This window comes from Thermobia domestica, chromosome 9 (genome assembly GCF_964235325.1).
Source record: "Thermobia domestica chromosome 9, izTheDome1.hap1.1, whole genome shotgun sequence".
In the NCBI taxonomy this organism is placed as follows: Eukaryota; Metazoa; Arthropoda; class Insecta; order Zygentoma; family Lepismatidae; genus Thermobia; species Thermobia domestica.
Window position 1 is genome coordinate 103,470,955 of NC_137462.1, and position 22,682 is coordinate 103,493,636.

Sequence of the window (22,682 nt, forward strand, 5' to 3'; positions counted from 1 at the left end):
TCTTACTTTCAAACTAAGTTGTAATGTAAGTTTATAAATGTAGTGCTATGTCGGTATGAGAATATCAGTCGGTGACGATTGAGCAAGTGTAATGTAAATTTCATTCACAATAACTGTATCTGTTACATGAAATTGTACGCATGCGCAAAGAGGGTTAAAGAGTGAAATTGTTTCCGTAGAAAGGTAATAGAGCTACGCTACTCCCGACGCAATCCATTACCCCATGAAAGAATTTGACCCACCCACTCTCTTTCCAGCATCTCTACTGACTGTTCAATAGGGCAAGGCTCTGAGTAACCAGATTTTACCTCATTAACAAACGCTTCCAATTTTCATTTTCTGAATAGTACTTTTTCTGAATATGTGTTTTTGTATCAAAATAAAATTTTCATAATCAAAAGGAAAAACTCGTGACCCACCAAATAAGCGGCACACAACCCACCAATGGGTAGCGACCCACAATTTGAGAAACACTGCAGTATTGTATATGTCCAATACTTATTACTTTTTCCTGTTATGCAATTATCTCCAAATAGTTTACTCTGTTTTCATCGATGTAAAAGTGCTAGCTAGATTCACTATCGTCATGAATGAAAGAAGGAAGAATTGAACTAAACCAAACGGATATGTGTATCTATTTGTATTTTAAAAAATTTCGCACCTTAGAAGACACATTGTGAGGTTAACCTACCTTTGACACGTTATTCAATCATAGAATTCATAGGTTTTAAAGGGAGAGTTACACATATACTTCAAGAAAATGCTTACTTGGAAAAATCAAAGATTTTGACACACCGGGTACATCTCTCCGTAAAGGATTTTTAAGGCATAACTTCATAATTCTGAAATAAAAGGAGTATGTTTAAATGTTTGTAGAATTGAAATTTGCAGAATCTTAATCTTGTAATTGGAATTAAAACAAAAATGGATATAACCATGGTGTCTTAAATCTTAATTGTTTTTAAGCCCCTCGGAGCTTCGTGCAAGTGAGGTTTTTTTGGGGGGGGTGGTGGATATCATTTAAATATAGTATATAATGTGCTCAGGATATGTTTGATTGCTACAGACAGATCAGGAAGTTTTCATTGTTTTTCCTTTTGTGTTATATTGCTAATGCTCAGATGCGTTATTCAGATGGTCCGTCCAAACCGGCTGTTAAAGTTGTCTCTTCATCTCTAGATTCATTACTTACGATTATTATTATTATTATTATTATTATTATTATTATTATTATTATTATTATTATTATTATTATTATTATTATTATTATTATTATTATTATATTAATAAAAATAAGAGAATTGTAAATAGTAATCACCAGGGCCCGGATCTTGTTGACCTAAAATTTTGTAAAAAGTGACCTATAGAATGACACTAAAATTCCTGTAAAATAACCCTAAAATTCACAAAAGTTTGCCTTAAAACTTGCGTTTTTTAAAACGTTTATTTTGTTAAACATTGACATTTTTTAATGTGCATAGTGTTTTAATTGACGTTTCTCACTCATATTCAAAAAGTTTTGTTTCAGTCCATTGTACGGCATTGTACGTACTGAAAGCGTCAATTCAATCCCGAGTTGAAACTAGGAAGCACTCTAGCAGGTTGACGAAAGGTGGGTGATGGTAGGTGGCCAGACAGACAGTTTTGGGTTGTTCACCACAAAGGATGTGATCACGTGAATAACTAAAAATGGATTAGAAGGCGTACAAAGATTTTAAACAGGGTTTTTATCTCTTATTTTCATGTAGTCTACACTTGCAAACTTTCATTGTTTAATGGGGCGTTTACACTTAGTCGATTTGCGTTCGATTCAGTTGAATTGACGTCACTCTCAACTTAATCGACCGTGTAAACAGGACTTCAACTTAATCGCTTGTTGATCGAAAGCGACTAATCGACTAGCAACTGAATTGAAAGACGTTCTATTTTCTGTGGTCGATTCTATTTTCTTCTGCTATAACACCGCAAATTGTACCAATTACTTTTTGCTTGGACATCTTTAAAATTGCCAGTCGATTTCGAATTGACCAGAGGAGAGCGAGTCGACAAGCAGCACTCAATTGCGGTTGAAACAATTGAACACATCCATCGATCTCATTCGGCCTAGTTGCTTCGATTTAGTCGCAAATGCAACCAGTCGATTTAGCCGTGCGACTAAATCGACCAAGTGTAAACGCCCAATTAGTTTTCATTAACTTATTTAAGAATGCTGTTTTTCAACCCCAATAGTCAGAAGCGTGAAAAGAGATTTCATTTTAAGATTTTTTTATGTAGAAGAAAAAAATAAAAAGCCCATAAGTGACCTAAAAGTGACCTTAAAATATTTAAAAAATGACCTGAAACTTCAAAACGGCAAAAAGTGACCAAAAGTTGACCCTAAAAAATTATATTTTTAGAACCTAGAGTTGGTGGGTAACGTTTTTATTTGAACTTGCCTTGTCCTATGCGTAAGAGAAAAAAGTTGACTTGTCAACAAGATCCGGGCCCTGGTAATCACTGAACCTATTATTAAATGATTTTGTTGACATCATTGCTTAATGCTTCAAAACTTGTGCTAGATCTTTGAAATTTGAATGAAAATATCCAAGATTTTATAAAGAAAATAGATCTGACTGACATACTATATTTAATTTTACATTCCCAAATTGTGCCTTAACAAATAACAGAAACTGACAGTGAATTCACAGTGAACTCATGCTACTCCCACAAAAAGTAAGCAAGTGCACATTTATTCGGATATTGGGGAGCTCATTGGGATTTTCGATCAAATTCAATATATTCAGTACTATCAAAATCTACATTAGATTTTATTTAAACGCTAAACACACGTTTGAAATATGAAATGGAATTTTTCAATTTAACGTCCCACGATTATGCCCTTTAGACTAAAGGAGACGGGTAATGAGAATGTGGGAGGAAACGGGAGTGCCCTGAGAAAACCCACGGACACAATGTTGTCCATCGAAAGCTTACTTGGCCGGAAATCGAACCAGGGACCCCACACACCAGAGGTGAACGCTCTACCACTGAGCCTCTGTGGCCCTGCGCTTGAAATATGCAATATATAATTTTGATGAAGGAGACGAGGTAAAAATGAGTATTTCATTTAATTTTTTCCAACTTCTTGTTCATGAGCGACATTTTGCCAACCAAAATACATCTATTTGTTCTTTTCAAACACTGGTTCATGCTCTTGAAAACTTCTTATTCGTGTGAATATTGACATTTTAAAAAGAATAATTCAACTATGATACCAAATAGTAAATTAATATCGATGTTTCAAATGACATTTTAATTTAACGTCCCATAGTTATGCCTTAAATGCTGAAACACTACGATGTTACTGAAAAAAAAATGGTTAAGAGAAAAACGGGTACAAGTGTCCATTACCATTCACATAAGAAACGAAATCTTTGAGTTTTACGTGCCACAGTTATGCGGGCTAAGCTAAAGGAGATGGTGATGATGAGAAATGAATGAAATGGCGGAAGAAAGAGGGATGAAACAGGAGAATCCCGAGAAAACCCACGCACACGGTATTTGTCCACCACAAAGTTCACTTGGCGCGAACTGGGATCCATCATTCACATAAGAGTACACGTACATGAATTAAACAAAGGAATACTCACACGGTAATGTATCAGTTCCCACAATTGCATAGCTGAGTTCATGAAATTCGAGCAATTGCGTGGGTTTGTGTACCAATAACCAAAATGGAAAAAAAATAAGAAAAAATACAAGCTTTATGTTAACAGTTTTAACACTATACTTAGCGCTACAATATAACATTTGGCAATACTGTCCGGGTCGTAATGGCGGGAAGAAGAGGGAGGGAGATTCGCTGTAGGCGTCGCGCATGCGCTGTTGATAGCGTAATGATCCAAGCAGACGACTGGTTGAAGGCAAAGGATCGAAGCAGTTTTCTGCTGCAGCCTTGTGCCAAAGCAGCTGGTTGTGTTTTTCAAGTAAAGTAAAAGGTAAAAGTGTTTCTGTATATTTTGCTACAAAATCATCGTGTGATTTCTCTTCAATCTGGTAAGTAATATGATTCGTTTCACTCTTTTAATGGTTAACAGTATGTCTTTGTGTAACGCTGAAAATGCATGAAGTAGCATTTCAACCAGTTGAAGAGCTATTAATCGCGGCACGAACAAACAATTCTATCTAACATGGGCGTAACGAGTATGCTGTTGTTTCCCTTACAACAAGCACACGCAAGCAACTCGAAGACTATCGAGAAGCATACATGTTATGAAGACGCGTGTTAACAAGCAAGCAGGTTTGTAAATGTAATTCAAATTCTGACAGTAATAATAATAAAAAAAAGAGAAAACTCGATCGAATGTTGAGAAAAATACGAACCGGGTGGAGACGGAGCATTGTGCGATTGCGCATTATGGCTATGCACCGGGAATAAATGTCAAAATTCTGACATGTTTATCTTCATTAACTGAAAGAGATTCAAATATTGTGTATTTGCAGAATGCAAATTAGATTTAAAAATGGGTATACATGTATATATGTGGGGACTTGGAACAAAAATAGAATATGAAGTTTCTTTTAAGAGATCATACGATGACAATCATAAATCATTTCATTTTTAAAAATAAAGTTGTCTACATGATTACAGAGCCCAAAAGCATCCTTCTACAATAAGAGAGCTTAAACTTTTTACGGAGGTTTAAAGGCGTATCGTGACCAAATCAGGAGGTTGCCTCTTCAATGATAACAGTTCCTATTTTAGGGCAAAGCGAAAGATTCTCGTAAGGATGAGTGTGTCCTACTTCCCACGGTGGTTATTGTAGAGGTATTTTTTGTTGTTGTTGTATAATGTATCGGCAACGAGGAACGAAATCACGTAAACAAATGTAAATTTTCTTAATGTGTTGCGTTTATGTTGAGAGAAGTTTATAATCCAGGTGAATGTCGAGGAGATCTTCGTGATTTTTAACTAGTATTTAGCAAAGCATGTCCGTGTGAACCGATAACAAGATAAGAGTTCCGTTTTACAAGTTAGTTTTCTGTGTAGTGTTTTATCAGATTCTTTAAGTCGGCGCTCTGAATATTATTATTATTATTATTATTATTATTATTATTATTATTATTATTATTATTATTATTATTATTACTATTATTTTATACTAGAATTAAAGCCATCCATACATTATTTGTTTATTACTTTACGGTACTCTGATTATCTTGTCAGCTTACAAGTTACGTAACTGCATATATTGCAGTTTGCTTTTAGTTTCGTTTTAACTTTCCACAGATTAAATAATTACTAAATCTTGACTTGTCATGCGTGTATGGGAAAACGACACGTTAGTTCAGTGGTAGAGCAGTCAGCTGGTGCGAGGAATCCTTTTTCGCTCTAATCCCATGTGAATCGGTAGCAGACAATCGGTTGTTTTCTCAGGATTCTTCAGTTTTCTTCTGTATAATTATTCAACTAATTTCTTCATTACCATATACTTTCTTTTATCGTCCTACAACTATTAGCTTTTTAAGATTTCTTAAGCGATCACTGCTGGAGGCATAAGCACCGACTTAAAGGAAACTTTGGGGCGGGGGATCAGCTATTGTAAGCAGGAACAAGGAAATTGTTAGATGTAAGAATAGTTGGATGATTATATTTTGGGGGAGGGAGCCTGAGCCTCCAAGTTCCGGCATTGTGGCTTGAGGTAACTGGAGTTCTTTATGGATATGGTTGTGTTCTCTTATCTTAGGATTATACTCAGTGGTCGAAGTGAGGCAGTATGCGGTGGTATGTCATACCGCCCTTGGTTTTTCAGTGATCAAAATATATCGTCACTGGAGAGTAGATGCTAAATACCTTTAATAAATCCATTTTTACACAAGAATTGACGAATAGCTTTGTACGGTATTTCTTACATAGAAATAAATTCTGAGTTGACAACACCGACAGTTTTGTTAACTTTGTCCTACCTTTTGTTTTAAAATTACTTGTCTTCAAAGAAGTTAATCAAATTTATATTTTGGTGCTCCTTATTGAATTCTTTCTTTCTTATGTATGTGTGTATGTCTTCTTGTCTTAATTAATAGCCTATAAATGTCGTGTTTTAAGCTTAGGCGGACTTAGAGGTTGTCTGTTGTGGGGGTGGATCCTCCGAGAGTTTAGAATATCCCGCAGTCGAGCACGGATGTTCGTGAGTTTTCCCGCAGGAAATTAAGATAAAAACTAGGTTTTTAATCATTTTCGTGAATAATTATTTCTCGTACAACATAAGTTGATATTTTTCAGAAAAGTGTTGGCGGAGGTAAAGTCTCTCCATGCAACCCCCGTCGTAACTACAGAGAAGCTCTTCAATGGTTTTCAGTCACTATGTAAATAGAAACTCAATCTTTTAGGCAACATACTCTGTGTTTCAACATTTAGATAGTCGGTATGTCGAGTCAAAATCGAAATAAAACATACCGCCTCTGCTTTTGTTTCCACTTCGAACACTGATTATAGTGACCAAATTCCTACCAAAATTCGAATTTAAGAGGGCCGCGGTGGGTTAGTGGTAGTGTTAGCGTCTGGTATATGGGGCCCCTGGTTCGGTATCAGCTTGCGCTAAGCGGGGTTTATGGTGAACAAACACCATATATGTGGGTTTCCTCGGGGTTCTCCCGTTTCGTCCCACTTTCTTCATTCCACTTTTTTTTATTAATTTCTCATCATCACCATCTTCTTTAGTCTACCCGGTATAATAGTGGGACGTAAAACTGAAATATTTCATTTCAAACACAGAACCACAGATGCGAGAAGCAAAGTTCATTTTATTTTTCTCCTTGGTAGCCCACTTGTCACGTCCCTTTTCATCACTGAGGCTAAATGAAACTTGGACGCCGAGTTTAAGAATTCGAACCTCGGTAATACCGTACTTTCGAATTTTTAATACTCTCCCACAAAGAATCGAACGAAAGGCGCATGCGCTTGTCACTATACCAGCAGAGAAGGCCCTATCATTAGCGTTCTGGTGCTTTCGGTACGCTTCTAATTAATGTTCTAATTAGTGAAAATTTCTTCACAATGAACTGATGTTTATTAAGTCTTCGCCGGCACATTCTTACTCATCCTTAAATAATTAACACTTTAGTCAGGTTCCATAATTGGCCTTAATAAGTTACACAATAGATAACATCTTAGTTATATTTTTTCATGTAGAGATGCAACAGTATTTTTTCGTTAGGGGCATAAAAAAAAATCTCTTACATAATGTTGAGGCATTTGTATTTTAATCTACAGCAGACTTTCTTAGCCTGTTTCTTATCACGATCCGTCTTTTATCACATCCTGTTTTCAGTTAACCCCACAAGTAATTTTCGGTTTATAACACTGGAGGATCTAGCTGGGGGCCTAGACCCCCAGATTTTGGCTGTCAAAAATAATTTAAGCTGCTATTTATATATTTTTGGACGTTTATAGTAAATTCATGATATACGTATACGAATCATCACGCTAGCGCCATCTATTAGCATCAGGCACGCACGCGGCGAAACGACTGGATTGGTTTGGGATAGGTTTTAATGACCAACTAGCGAACTTATTTCTGTTGAAATGAAAAGTTAAAATTTCTCAAATCAATGGCGGCTTTAGCGGGTAGGTCGGGTAAGCACAGGCCTACCCAAAAATTTTGAAAAATATGAAACCGCTAAAAGATACAATAAAGAGTAAATATATTTTCCACTGTTTATATTAATGGTAGATAATTTAACAAATAGCATTAACCACTACTGTAAAAGTAATTTCCTACTGTCATTAATTAATAAAATGTGTATATGTATCCATAAGCGAGGGAGTGGGCCTACCCAAAATTAAAATCCTAAAGCCGCCCCTGTCTCAAATCGTCAGGTCTGCAACACGAGATTAAGCTGTTCGAATTCTGATCAAATAGACTTTGTGATGGACAATCACAATGTATGAAATCCTTCATAGACCCTATACAGTATGTGTACTCGAATTTTCTCTCACCTTATCTCCACGCACCCATTATTGCTCCTTTTCATCTGGAGTTCTGTCGTGTTTTAACGATTCATGTTTTGGCTGTCGTTCGTGTACAGTTCATTTGAATAGAAATAGCTGGGATTCGCACTGAAAAAGATCGTTAATTTGTGTTAAATTTCAGTCATTTGTATAATCTTGATAGACATGGTTAAAAAATACTCACCCCTTCCCAACGTCCTGATCAGGCGATTTTTTTTAAAAAAAAATTTACTCGATTGCAATCTTTGTTTCTAAGTTATGACTGTATCTATTTTTTTTTCTTTTTTCGAATAGGAAATTGTTCCAATAATGTCATACGGGATTTTACGAATTTCCTAATTATTCAGAATTCGGTTGGGTTACGTTTCTGTCAACATACATAAATAAGTACATTTCTATAGTGAGAAAGAAGGCCGGGCACAAGCGCAGAATACTGTCTTCGATAAGACACTAATAAAGTATTCAGGTTAATTATAATTGTTGAATTATTTAGCTATAAGCAATATACATCTTCCGCTGTTTGCTACAGCTAATAACCAGTGTTCGAACAGGTACCAAAATTTTGTACATTGACATGAGTACGAGATAGTTCTAGAAAATATTGTCGGGACATGCACAAAGTATTTTTTTTTTTTTAATTTCACCAAGGTAGGTATAGGAAACTGACTTAGGTAAATTGCCTAGCTACATTTTCTGTGTGTAGCTTAGTTATATCTATATAAAAAAAATACACGAACCACATCTTTTGAATTGTAAATATATTTTCATATAGCAAGTGCCATAGCGTAGAATGAAAATTATAGTTGGAATCTTGGAGTTAAAAAAAAAAAAAAAAAAAAATGAGTGGGTGTGGTGCTGATATGACACAAATTCCATTTTCATTAGATTTTGATATCATCAGTCACGTTAGGTTTAAAGGACTCATAGCGTGTTGTGTGGCAATAACTGTAGAGTTTAGGAACCGTAGTTGACATTCGAATGTTGCTCTGAAGGAGATAGATGTAAATCTAGTAGACCTAGTAGATGTAACTTTAAAATGATACATATGCTTCCTTAGTGAACAGAAATATTCATTATTATCAACCCTGTTAGCCTCGGATTGGGGTCACGGTGGCTCAGTGGTAGAGCGTTCACCTCTGGTGTTTGGGGTCCCGGGTTCAATCCCAGTTCCCGCTAAGTGATCCTTGTGGTGGACAAACACCATGTGCGTGGGTTTTCTCCCATTTCCTTCCACTTTTTTCATTCCATCATTTCATTCATTACTCACCATCACTGTCTCCTTTAACCTAACCAATATAATTGTAGGACGTAAAACTCAAAGATTTCATTTTTTCCTGTTAGCCTCGGTGCATATACTATACGAGGGACTTGAGCTAAATAAATAAAAATACACTGTTTAAAGTTAATTTACAACGAATTACTGACACATAAGCTGCTTTTCTATCGTAAAATTGAAATTTGGTTGTACATGACGACTACGGTTGATAATGAGTACGGTTATAATAATAATCAGTAATAATAAGACGGTTCAGCTTCACGTTACCAAACTACAATAGTTTCAAAGTGTAGCAATCCAGTGTACTATTGAAACATTGGGTTATACATTTTCCGGTTTCAATAGAGCGGTGCTTCCCAATGTTGGAGGCGTGAAGGGGAACTAGCAAATGGGGTGGGGGAAACTGCTGAAATGAATAAATTGTAAAATTATGAATAAAGTATCACTTATAATAAACATTTACAAGTTAGCTTCAGCAAACTTCATGCACGCTACGTGTTTGGCATGTTGTCTTTGCTATTCCTATTCAAGACTAGTTGAAATATTGGAATTAGGATTAGATTTCTGACGTTTTGGAGGATGACGTCCCTCGTCGAGCACACTGTCCGGAGAAAGGGAAAGGAAAGAAACGTCCTGGGACCTATAAGTTAGGTACCACCCCGGCATTTGGCTGATGTGAACGAGGAAAATCCAGGAAAATCTCATTCAAGGTGGCTGGCTTGAAAAAGCGTTTTACACTTTTTCGACCGAGTACCTCCACCGGGAATCTGAAATATTGGGCTTTCGAAGCGAGAGAATAGGTTTTTCGGAAAGTGTTTGTACCCTGCTTAAGATATAAATTTCAGTCGATATAATTTCAGAAGAAAAAAAACGCAAGATATTTTTTGGCTTAAATTTTGAACCTCTATCCTTCTTAGAATACGCTCTTTAATCAAAGTGATCTAATATAAAACCCCCAGCTAAAGACAGATACTAACTGCTGTAGGTTCCAAAATTCATTTCGAATGGATTATGACTGTTTTCTGTGATAACAATCACAAGCAGGCAATGTAGATTTCAATCTGAAGAGAAGAAAGTAACAGTAAGTTTCCCCTTTTCCTCTTAAAACGGAAAATTTAAAAACGCTGGAACAAGTTTCCCATTATTTTTAATGACTTTATATACCGAGCTTCAACTTTCTAACGACGTGGTCGTGAGATACTGTATATTTTGGTATAAATTCTGGACCCTCTCTATCTCCCTTAAAATTGCGACTTTTAATCAAAGTATCATAATGAAAGCTTAGATCGAGGAGGGTACTTAGATATGTTTCAAAATTCATTTGAACTGTTCAACAGTTTCCCCGTGGTGCGATCACAAACAACAGATATTGCTTTCTATATAATAAAAATATATTCAATAAACTGCTCCATTTTTCTTTTTAAAACGAGAATTTTAAATAACGGTGGGGCACGGGTTCGTTTCTTTTTTAATGAAGATTTCATATAATTAAAGTTTCACCTTCATATCTTGAAGTTTCGCATAAATTATGACCTTCCCTCGCTCCATCCTTACGATATGTATTTTAATCAAAGTAACAATGAAAATACAGTTCGAAGTAGTTGATAACTACGGTATTTCTAAAAGTTCATTCCAAAGAGTTCACCCACTTTCTTGTGATTCAATCACATACATCATCATTTTTTTCTAAGTAAATTATATTGCATTTCTACAAATCATTACTCAACCATCCACAAATACACTTCTTCCTGAAGACTGTTCCTCCTTATTCGTATAAATACTTTTCCCTCTTTACATTGAATTGCCTGATTGATTGTAATGTAACCTTGTCTTTTCGGCATCTAGCCTACATGAGACGGGACAGAACGGAACTAAACGGTGTGACAAACATCTTGGCATTTGAAGGCGGCACTCCAAGTTCTCTTTAGGTGCTGCTAGCAAATGGGAGGCCAGCGGTATCGCCACGTTTATTTTGCACACATCCACGTTTATCCCCTGTCACCTGATCGCGCCGTAGTTTGTCTGCTTACCCCTGTACCACTTGACAACGTCACGCCAGAGCTTGCGTTTTATTCGTTTAGCTAAAATGTCAAGATGTTTGTCACAGGCCTTAGCTTAAAGTGGTACCTGAGCTGTTACTCGGGTTTGTATCCTAAGCAAGTGCGTCTATCCGGAATCGAACTGGGATCATGTATGAGGAAACTATATGTATAATTTGTTCTTACTCGTACTTTCTCCCTTCCAACGTTTAGTTTATGATCAACACATTGCTTTCCTTTTTCTAAATCACCATTGCTTTCGTCTTTCCAGGTTTTTTTCATCCCCACCTTTTCTTAAATTTTCTAATGTTTTATTAATCTTAATTAAGTTACAAAAGCCATGCCACATATGAACCGAATGCACTTCATACTTGTACCAAAATTCCATATATGGGTAACGGAATGATGTTGGTGAAAGCTACAACCCTCCTGAGCTTATTTTTCAGTACATTTTTCTTGGAACTTCTAAAGGAGATTGGGTTGGAATGAAAAGATCGAAGACTCATAAGAAACTTATATATGAACCAACAAGTAAGTGTTAGAATAGGGCAGGAAATGATAGAGGACAATGCAGTTGGAATGGGAGCTCGACAAGGATCCTGTCCCTCGCCAACATTGTTAAGATCTATCTCGAAGAGACTGTGAAAAAGAGCTTACCTAATGAAGACGGTATTTTGATAGAAGGTAGAATGATTGGGTGCATACGGTTTGAAGATGATATGACGCTTGTTGCAGAATTTGAAGAGAAAATCAGTAAGATGTTAGAAAACGTGAGGAAGGGCTGTGAAGAATATAGGATGAAAATAAATGTTAGAAAGACAAAAGTAATGATTGGAGCGAAGCGGTCGATGTCAAGTATAGAAGTAGCAGGGGAGAAAATAGAGCAGGTGACTAGTTTTCGATACCTGGGTAGTATTATTAGTGATATGAAGTACGAACGTGAAATAATGATCAGGATAGGAATGGTGAAAGAAGCCTTTAGGAGAAAGAAAATACTATTTTGTGGAGCCTTGAATAAAGAGTTGAGAAAAAGATATAGAATGCTTCATGTGGAGTATTGTACGTTATGGGTCAGAAACATGGACATTACGCAAAAATGATGGAAAAAAACAACTGAAAACTTCGAAATGTGGGTATGGAGAAGAATGGAGAGAACTAGCTAAGTCGAGCGAAAAACTAATGAGTGAGTATTGGCAATAATTGGGGAGAAAAGAACATTACTAAGAGGAAGAGAAACTGGTTGGGACATTGAATAAGAAGGAACTGTATCATGAGGTGCGTGCTAGAGGGTACAGTGGCAGAAAAGAGAGGGGGTGCGCGAAGGAGACTACAATTGATGGACAATAGCGAACAAAATTCGTACGTGAAGACGGAGGTTAACGGAAAACCGTGGAGCAGGAAGGCTTCTCAGTTGCAGCAGGTGACCTGCTAATAATGACAGAATACCTATGATGATAATTTCATGTTCAGTATTATTGCAGTGTTAGAGGCATACATTAAACAAATTCATCTGTACATCGCATATCTTTTTGGGTTTCTCTTTATTACCAGAATTGTCACAATCCCTAGAAAACATCTTCTAGGCATTGTTTCATATATAGTGAAACTTCGGAATAGTGTACACCAAATGAGACATGGTTTATTTGTCTAAATTAAAGGTGCACGTTGCAGAAAGGTTAGTCAAATTTAATTGCAGTTCATGTGGAAAATACGTTAGTTATAAATGAATCGGAGATTACAGAAAGGACGTGTTATATTTTTTAAAAATTGGTTTATGAAGTTTTCAGTTTCTCTAAGGATGTACCCAACTTTGTATATAGAAACGATAGGCGTTGAAGGTATTACAACGGTGTTAACGCAACATTGAACCGTATTTCGAGCGCATGAAACTCTGCAGTCCTGGATTCAAATATATTTTCGCTAATATCTCAAAACAGCACAACATGGACTTAGGTCCTTTCTGCAATATAGATTGAAAGGTAAATATCGAAGTACTGCTCGATGTTGTATTTGTTAATAATAATAATAATAATAATAATAATAATAATAATAATAATAATAATAATAATAAATCAGTGTTCGAAATGCTGGGGGGAATGAAAAATTTGGCAATATCACTGAAGGAAACAACAGTATCGCTGGGGATGTCTTTATATGGGTTGCAGAATTTTCTTAAATAATGTCATCTCCCTGTACAAATCCCTACTATATGTACTGATTTGATCAAAAGTAACGTAATGAGAACATGTAGCGTTATTATTAAACATTGAAAACTACTGCGGACAGAGAAAAGAATCTCAAGTTCAGTTTGCAACTGTTCTATTTGATAGTTCGAGTTCATTGGCTTATGACAGACATTTTGTAGGTCTACTGTATTACATCACAGTGCTACATGTATGAACAATCTAATTTCTGTCCATTTTGAAGAGGTTACTAATAGCTGGGAGAAAAGAATAAGTGTATCCGTAAGAGGCAGAATTGTCTCGATGAAATAATACGTATATATTATTTTTGTCCGAAAAAAAATCTGTCCGTATTATGTCCGTTAGGGATGTTTCCCTTTCTCTTTTCGCTAAGAGTTCCTCAACATTCATCCCGCAAAATTATGAAAATTTTGCTATCTTCACTTAGGGCGATCCTACGATGTTTTAGAAGTTTCTATTAAGTTATGTGTTCTATAGTGTATCAAGATTGTATATGTGTAATCCTTTGATGTTGGATTTTTTACTGTAAATAGTCAGTTTAGACATTGAAAATAATTGCAGAAGCTCCATTTCTGTGTTGTACATTTTTCCATGAAATTTGTTGCAACCACGAGACTGGTTTTAGTTGATGGTGGGGTCACATCGGCTCCCATTTTTTATTTTTTTTTTTCGATTTGCTCGATCAGAAGTATCTACCTTTTAATTCAAGTTGTTCAATTCTCGATGTCTCCTCCTCCTCCTCCTACTACTACTACTAACAATAATAATCAATTTCAACTGCTTATCTCAACAAAGAACTTATTTCCATAAAGATATGAAGTCGATCTTGAAGCTTTTTCTTTTTTATATGTGCAAGTGCATGTGTGTCTGACATTTTATATTATGAGATCAGCCAAAACGGAAGTCAGTAATTTCGTTAGTTCTTGTCACCTGTCGCAGGTCCATCACCTTTTATTATTATTATTATTTTTTTTTTCGTTCTTACCTCGATCTCTGGTAGAAACTCATGGAAAGATTCGTCAAAGAACGGATCGGGAAATTTCTTTTTTATCTTTTCCTGTCCATTCTGTGTCAGAAATATTCCAATAGTTCGGTGAGTTCATTTCAGTTTATGCCTTCTAAAAACATGGTAGATACGTTGTTTTCAATGGACGAAAATTATATTGCTCGCGCATTAAATATATAAAACTATACATTAATTGTATAGTTTTTAAAGCGAGAAACTTTTCCGATCAATTCGAACTGTCCATGAATATCAGATTAGATCCAAATTGTCTATTTTACTAACTTTTTGTTCAATTTGATAAATAAAGCCTGAATACCTGTCGTACTGTGTGGATTGACACTTAGGCATTAACTCACAGACAAGAACTTAGCCAATTGTTTTCGAAGATCTTGAGGAAAGTATTAGGAACAATAAGCGGTTAATAAATCTGCAAGTTAGAGGTTACAAACATAATGCAGAGCTTCCCAATGTCGAATCGTCAACGAATATATTCCGGGTGCACTTACAGCTAGCCTAAGCACATAAGAAATAATGTGCAAATGCATAAAATTAGTTTTAGTTCCATGAAAACATTTCCTCGATAGACGTAGAAGGTGGAGGGTAATGTAAACCAGAATCTTGACTTAACTTGAAATTTAACGTTTAGTCCCTAAGGGACATCCCTAAAGGACGTTTAGTCCCTAAGGACGAAACTATATGAGAGACGTGGGCTTAAGTTGTAAGTACGTTGAGTCTGTACTGCATGAACACCTATTGGGAATCGAAGTTGGGTCCCCCGAACAATACGCGGGAGCGCTAAAGATAGGTAACCAACAATCCTGATTTGATCAAATTGATACAGAATAGAATTCAGATTCTGCACTGATGAACTTTGGCTTTGTTACGCAATGCGCGGAGTGAGTCAGTGTCTAACAGATTTTTGGAATTACATTATGGCAAGGTATACATCAACGATAACCTACATCTTTATTAGTTAAAAAAAAAAAAAAAAACTTCCAGATACGGTTTGGTTGATCAATTTACATTGGAATCTACATTCTCTAGAATGAGAATTTACAATTTACATTCTCTCTAATCAATAATAATAATAATATAAACATAAGGAAATTGAAAGAACTGAGCCAGGTTTTGTATTTTGTTACCATCCTGACATGTTCTCCTGGTTGAACTGAGGAAAGAACCGTGGGAAACTTTGTCAGGATGGCCTCTCACTGGATCTGAAGTCAGGATCTTCCGATTGCAAAACAAAAATGCTAATCGGTAAGTGCTTCCGCTCGGTAATCTTACAGCAAGCTTCGCTTAAAAAAAAAAAAAAAAAAAAAAAAAGCGAAAAATGCTATATGAGGCATTGCTAGTTTCACAATGAATTTCAGCTACATATTCCATTGGAAATCAAAGACGAGCAAGCTAATATTTTTCTGTGCTGGAACTCTCGCTCCATTAATATTTGACTTTATTCTTTTTTCTTTTTTTTAGTCTTTGCTTTCTCTTATCGACTCAACAAAATAATAATAATAATAATAATAATAATAATAATAATAATAATAATAATAATAATAATATTAATATTAATAATAATAATAATAATAATAATAATAATAATAATAATAATAATAATAATAATAAATGCCGCCGTATTACACAGCGGTACTGATTTATTCCCTAACATTTTCCCTGCATAATACATACAGAATACCCGTAACGGAATGACAAAACGTCCCTTCTTCCGTAGCTCTTCACTAAGCCCACTCTCACTTAAAAAAAGATATCTTAGACCAGCGGTTCTCAACCTTTTTTGACTGACGACACACTTTACTGAACGTACAGGACATCGCGACACTCTTGTTTGATATTGTTGTTATAAATAATAATAATAATAATAATAATATATATTTATCAGTGGCGGCTGGTGTTTTGAATTTTATTATTATTATTATTATTATTATTATTATTATTATTATTATTATTATTATTATTATTATTATCTATTATAATAGTGAAATCAATTAGTTTCTATAATGACTCAATATAGCACTGAGGGTTATTGCTAGCGCTGGACGTGTTCACTGGTATCGCCTGTCTTGATTTTAAATAATAATTATTAAATTGTTCATGATTTTTAAATTGTAAAATTCCGCGACACACCTCAGGGGACTGTGAGACACACCGGTGTGTCGCGACACATCGGTTGAGAACCACTGGCTTTAGACCATAAAGAATACGAAAAAAAATTGAGAAAGTCGGCCTTTCTCTATCTGCAAAATACTATTACATGAACACTATATGGCGTATATAAATGTGGGTGCCCAGCGATTATGACGTAATAAACTGCGCACCCAAATTTCTGGTATATAACAAAATGTTCGGAAACAGTAATTAGTTTAATAGCATTTTGTTGATACTGACTCATTTTCCATATTTTTTTTTATACTCTTCGTTGTCTTTAAGTTATTCACTAATTTTCAAAACAGTGGAAGTGAACTTAGCAAAGAGCTGTAAATCTGGCGGTTTAAAAGAAGCTATTGATAATTACTAGTAGTATGCTATGCTATCTTTATGTATGCTATCTTTAGTGAATGAATTTACAAAATATAAATTCTACTAAGTTTTATAAGTGTAGTATTTGTAGATGCATTTATTTATACAAATATTTGGGCATTACCAGCATCTATGATGTTAAGGTCATCACTACGAGAGATGAAGTCCCCACGGTGAGCATACAATCCAGGGAAGGAGCCATAATGTTGTAAATAGATACAATAGCAGAAACATCTCTCTGAAAACTTATTCTGCAGTAAATTTATAACGTAGTTTCGTCATTCGGCAGCATTTTTTTTTTTTTTTTGTCATTTTTATCTTAGTGTCGTATGTTTTGTGACTAAAAGAGAGAAAAAAGAATGAAAGAACAAATGAACGGCGATTAACGATGGTTTTCTTCTGAAGTAAATAGAACTTTTCGTTGAAAATTTACTAGTATAGGCTATAACACATCTAGACTGTATTTACGATAACGTAGATTGTAACCTAACAACAGCAAATATTATTTTGCTATTTGTGTGCAAGAATAGCTTGGATTTTTTTTCCACCTAGTTTTTATGAAACAAGTTTATTGAAACTTGAATACATTTCTTTTTAATCTAATCTTCTTGACTAAAGGTCAATTATGAGGCTAAAATTCAAGGTGAAATAAAATAGCTCCATTAACCCCATTTTTCAAATTCAATACGAAAAAGCATTATTATTTTTTCTTTAATTTTTCATTGTATTCGTTGTTCAGTGTTTTCCAAAAATTATTATTCTTTGTTTTTTTTTACTAAAGTATGTAATATATTAAACAACACATTTAGTTACTATAATTACTTTGTGTTTCTCAACCTTTTTTAACTGGCGACACTTTACTGAGCACTATCAACATCGCAATACATAGCGATATTTTTATTAATAATATAAATTATAAGAAGACTGAGTTTTTATATAAGGTACTAGGCTATGAGATTTTATAAGGTACCAGGCTACGAGTTTTTTTTATAAGGTACTACTCTGAGTATTTTTTATAAGTTACTAGGCTACAAGTTTTTATAAAGTACTGGGCTAATAGTTTTTATAAGTTACTAGGCTACAGTTTTTGTAAATTAATGACTAGTAGTACCGAGCATTGTTGCTACCACTGGAGGCGTTCACTGATCTGTCCCTGAATTGATTTTAACTAATTATTTATAGCTTCATGATTTTTAAATTCTAAAATTACGTGGCACAAGGGAACCACTGATTTGAATCACCACGCTGTAGGAACATAGATGGATCATTAATATGCGTTATAGTTTTTATTATGAATGATTATAGATCAATTTTTAGTAGTTCCAGGATTATTTCAAAATGCAAAACAGACGCAGTATAACGAGTCGAGTGTTGAAGAGAGTTTCGAGGTAAAGACCTTTAGGTATGCCGAGAAGACAAGACAGTGATTTACGCGTGTTGCTCGATCTTAAGAAAGCAAATCTGATCGTTTCGATTGTTTTTTCACGAAAGAAGATTCATTGACTTTTTTTCTGTGGTAGTGAACCTTAGGATTCTATAAGCAATAGCATGAATTAATCTATTTTAACACCAGTATTTGCGTTATTGTTCCCATTTTTGTTTCTTCAGTATTGTGTTAAAACTGATAGGAGAAACATTATCTATGTTGAAGATTTATATAAACAATCTTGCAGTGACTTCCATTTATTCACATTCAGTTTGTGATGTTCATCGAACTAAATCACTACACAAAATCCTATCATTATGTTGTATGCCAAAGGAGGAAGTTGATACAGAATAACAGCATCTAACAGCATCATTTTATATGTTGGAAGTGGTTTGGAGATTATGCTCTAATTTCCGGTGAACATATATATATATATATATATATATATATATATATATATATATATATATATATATATATATATATATATATATATATATATATATATATATATATATATATATATATTATATAAAGAGAATGGAGAAAGTTTTGTCGCTTTTTCACCCACCACCTTCAAACTTCGATGTGTCACCTAAGACGTGGGAAGATCAAAAATAGTCCCTATCAGCATCGTCGACCTTCTGCCAACGATCTGGAAGGTCATTGATTCCATTGCGGTCGAACTTGGTGGACCGTGAAGGTATCAAGTGCATTTTGCACCTTTACTAGGGATTTGAACTGGCGTTCTCGAAGGTGATTGTCCAAGGAATGGAACGGATGATGATCGGACGTTGCAATGTCCGGGCAGTATTCGGATGCAATAGTGTTTCCCATCCAAGGCGTAGAATGGTGTCCCTGATCATCCTAGCCACGTCAGGCTTAGCGTTGTCCTGTAACAGGAGGACCCCTTTGTGATTCAGAAGTGCTGGCTCCAGAGTTTTGAGTTTTTCTTGAACACTGCTCAACTGCTGACAGTACAGTTGGATTAATGCTCTGACCAGCAGGTAGCAGTTCCCGATGCACGATGCCGCGAGTAGTCCACCAAAAACACAGGAAGACCTTCTGGTGCAGTGCTGGTTTCGGCTGTTTTGGAACCGGGTCATGGGGTGCTAACTAATGACGACGGCGCCGTGGAGCTTCGTACCAGAAATGTTTCATTCCTCAGACGAGACAACAAAGAAACACACATATCAGCTCGCGTTGCCTTCTGGCTCGAAGTCAAATCATGTGGGATCCATCGACCCAACTTATATTGCTTCCCAAGTTAATGGAGGTGCTGCCCCAATTCCTCACATGTCTGGACACTGTTCGCCTCAATTGCTGCCTGAAAATCTTCATTTTATACATGTGTTGGTCTTTCGGCACGTGGTGCGTCTTCGAGTGTTTCGTCACCGTCCTTACACTTGTTAAACCACCGCTGCACTGTCCACGTAGTCACTACTCTCACCAAAGCCTGGTATATCTTCCGCCCTGCTGCAGCGGAGTTTGATCACAGTTTGAACTCTTACAGTATACACGCCCTTATGATGCTCTGTGCAGGTCCCATGTTGACTCTGTCCTTATGCAAGTTCACAGTGTAACTGAACTGCCACAATCAGTTAGTATGTTGGTTATACCCACACCAACAACTGACTTTCGTCTTATCTCCATTCGCATTCAACTCAGTGTGAGGGCTAATTGAACGCAGACCTCCACAAAAAGCGACATAAATTTCTTGGTTACCTTTACATATAATGGTAACCTTTATATGAGCCAGAATAATTTAACAATAGGTAAATATCTTGTGTTTCAAATTTTTATGACATAATATTTAATAATCCATGGAAGTTCTAATGTAGAATGATTCTATGTGATCGATCATCAGTGCTTTAAATTGACAATTTGAAACCGTGGAAGTACTTTTATAATTGAACAATGGCGATGAGGCACGGTGGCTCAATGATAGAGCGCTTACGTCTGGTGCGTCGGGTCCTTGGTTCGGTCCCTAGACAAATACGTTTATGATGGACAACATAGTGTTCGTGTGTTTTCTCGGAGTACTCTAGTTTCCTCCCATTTTCTCATTCCATCATTCACGTGCTTAATAGTAGTCTCCCTTAGCTTAAAGGGCATAATCGTGGGACATTAAATTCAAAGATTTCATTTTTTTCAACTATGCCAACAAACTTCCTAGTTGGCTATATGGTTAGCGTACGCATTTTTGGCGCGGGAGATTCGGGTTCGATTCTCGATGGAAGCTCCTGTGGTTTGGATCCCACGTTAAGTTGTAGTCTACATGTTTGTTACTGAAAGGGACGCTAAACTTAAATGCAACCAACCACCAACTATACAGATCGATAAATTGTTATTTTTATTTCTCATATTAAAGAATGCAATGGAAGTTCCCGCTCGTAGGTTCATAATACAAAATAATAGTGACCTAGGGTTCTAAAGAATACTAAGTTAGACACTGCATATCGTAATTTCCCCATTGTTGGCAGGCCTGAAAGGCATGAAATTCAAGCTCTTTTGCTTCTTACTATTATTAATGTAATGAAATTGAAAACATTTATATATAATATACAAAGTGGTCACAAAAGCATCATTTTAAAAAGTTTTTGATCGTGTAACATCTTTTCAAATCCACTTCTATCATGCAACTCCAACGCTATGTAGTTTGTGAGGTATTTGAATTGGGATCTAATTTCCTTATTAGCAGTTAGTGTTGTTTACGCACTAAAAAGAAAAAAAAAAAGTTTCTCAATCAGAATACAAACTTTATTTTGTTATTTACACACATATTATTTAATTTTGAAAATTAGTGTCATTACATTTTTTGACGCTTTCGCATAGCGTTCTTAGTTTCACTGCCACAGGTGTTAAAGAATGGTTCAATTCTTTATCCATATACTAAACTGGATACTAAGAAAAAACAAATATATCAAAATACATTGTAGAAATAGCTACAATTATAAATTTTGATCGGGCGGATGCCTACGAGGCAAATGTTGAGGCTGTCTCGTTTCTGAAAGTGCACTTCTGTTTCTATTGAAAGAGCTCTATCTAAAAGCTGTTCATTCTAACTTCGGAACTTAACAATCCATGTTCTACTTCCGGAAATATATTGTTACTTTCATCAGACCAATATTTCATGATTTGACACATTATCATGGTATATTGCCGAAGTTGTAATGCAGATTAGAACTGTAACAAGTGTTTGATTTGGTTAAGATTTTACTTAGTTTATGAAAGAGCTAGGTCATGTTGCTGTTTGAGACACTTAATCCTTCCAGATGATGATTTTCAGGGTAGTTTTAGTAATATACTACATACTTCTGCGAGGAGATACGGTAACTTTGATCGTAGAGAAACCATAAACACTGAGCCATTTGCAAAATTATTTAAGAAAAGGTTCCAGTAGCTGAGGTGTGATTTGACCTGTCAAATACAGGGCGTTTCAAAACAACATCGACAATGTTCGGGAGGTGATTCCTGACACCAAGGTAAGACAAATAGTATAGACCATCCTGGGTGCACAAATGCTTCCTAACGGAGTTATAGGCTGCCGAAAACATAACAAAAAAAAAAAAAAAAAAAAAACTTTACGGATTTTAAAGACCCATATCTCCTATATTATGGGACCTACATTAGTCGGGTCAAAGCTTCACTTAGGAACTAGTATGTGCGCTTTCCAAATACCCAAGTTTCAGAATCCTGCGGTACTTCTGCAACTATTTTTATAGATGTAGTTGGATCGTATTTCATATTATATGCCCGTGGCCAAACTCTATAACAATTGCTTTGTGAGTACCGTAGGATTCTAAAACATGTATTTTGGATAGCGCACATTAGTTCCTAAGTGAAGTCTTGAACCAACTACGGAAGGTTCCATAGTTGTAGAGCTATGGATCTTTAAAGTTTTTTTTCATGTTTTCGACAGCCTATAACTCCGAAAGAAAGCATTTGTGCACCCAGGTTGGTCTATACTTCTTGTCTTATCTTGGTGTCAGGAATCACCTGCCAAACGTTGTCAGCGTTGTTTTGAAACACCCTGTATATACCACTGCAGAACATTACCAATTTTTTGTTATTGCTTAAAATCATGAAGAAATGCACTAAGAATTAATCAATGTAGTAGATTAATGCGAACTACTCTTTAAAAAAATGTTGTTAGATTTTAAAGAGAAAAGTTTACCAAGCACATTAAGATTTGGAAAAAAG

General features: G+C 35.5%; 1 protein-coding gene across 3 annotated transcripts in view; it reads left to right on the top strand.

Annotated features, from left to right (window-relative positions):
* Positions 1 to 3,879: 3,879 nt before the first annotated feature.
* Positions 3,880 to 22,682, top strand: part of norpA (no receptor potential A) — a 387,967-nt gene continuing 369,164 nt past the window's right edge. For all 3 annotated transcript variants that reach the window (XM_081771645.1, XM_081771642.1, XM_081771643.1), the window contains exon 1: positions 3,880 to 4,035. The gene's annotated coding sequence lies outside the window, so the exon portion shown is untranslated. The remainder of the gene's footprint in view (positions 4,036 to 22,682) is intronic.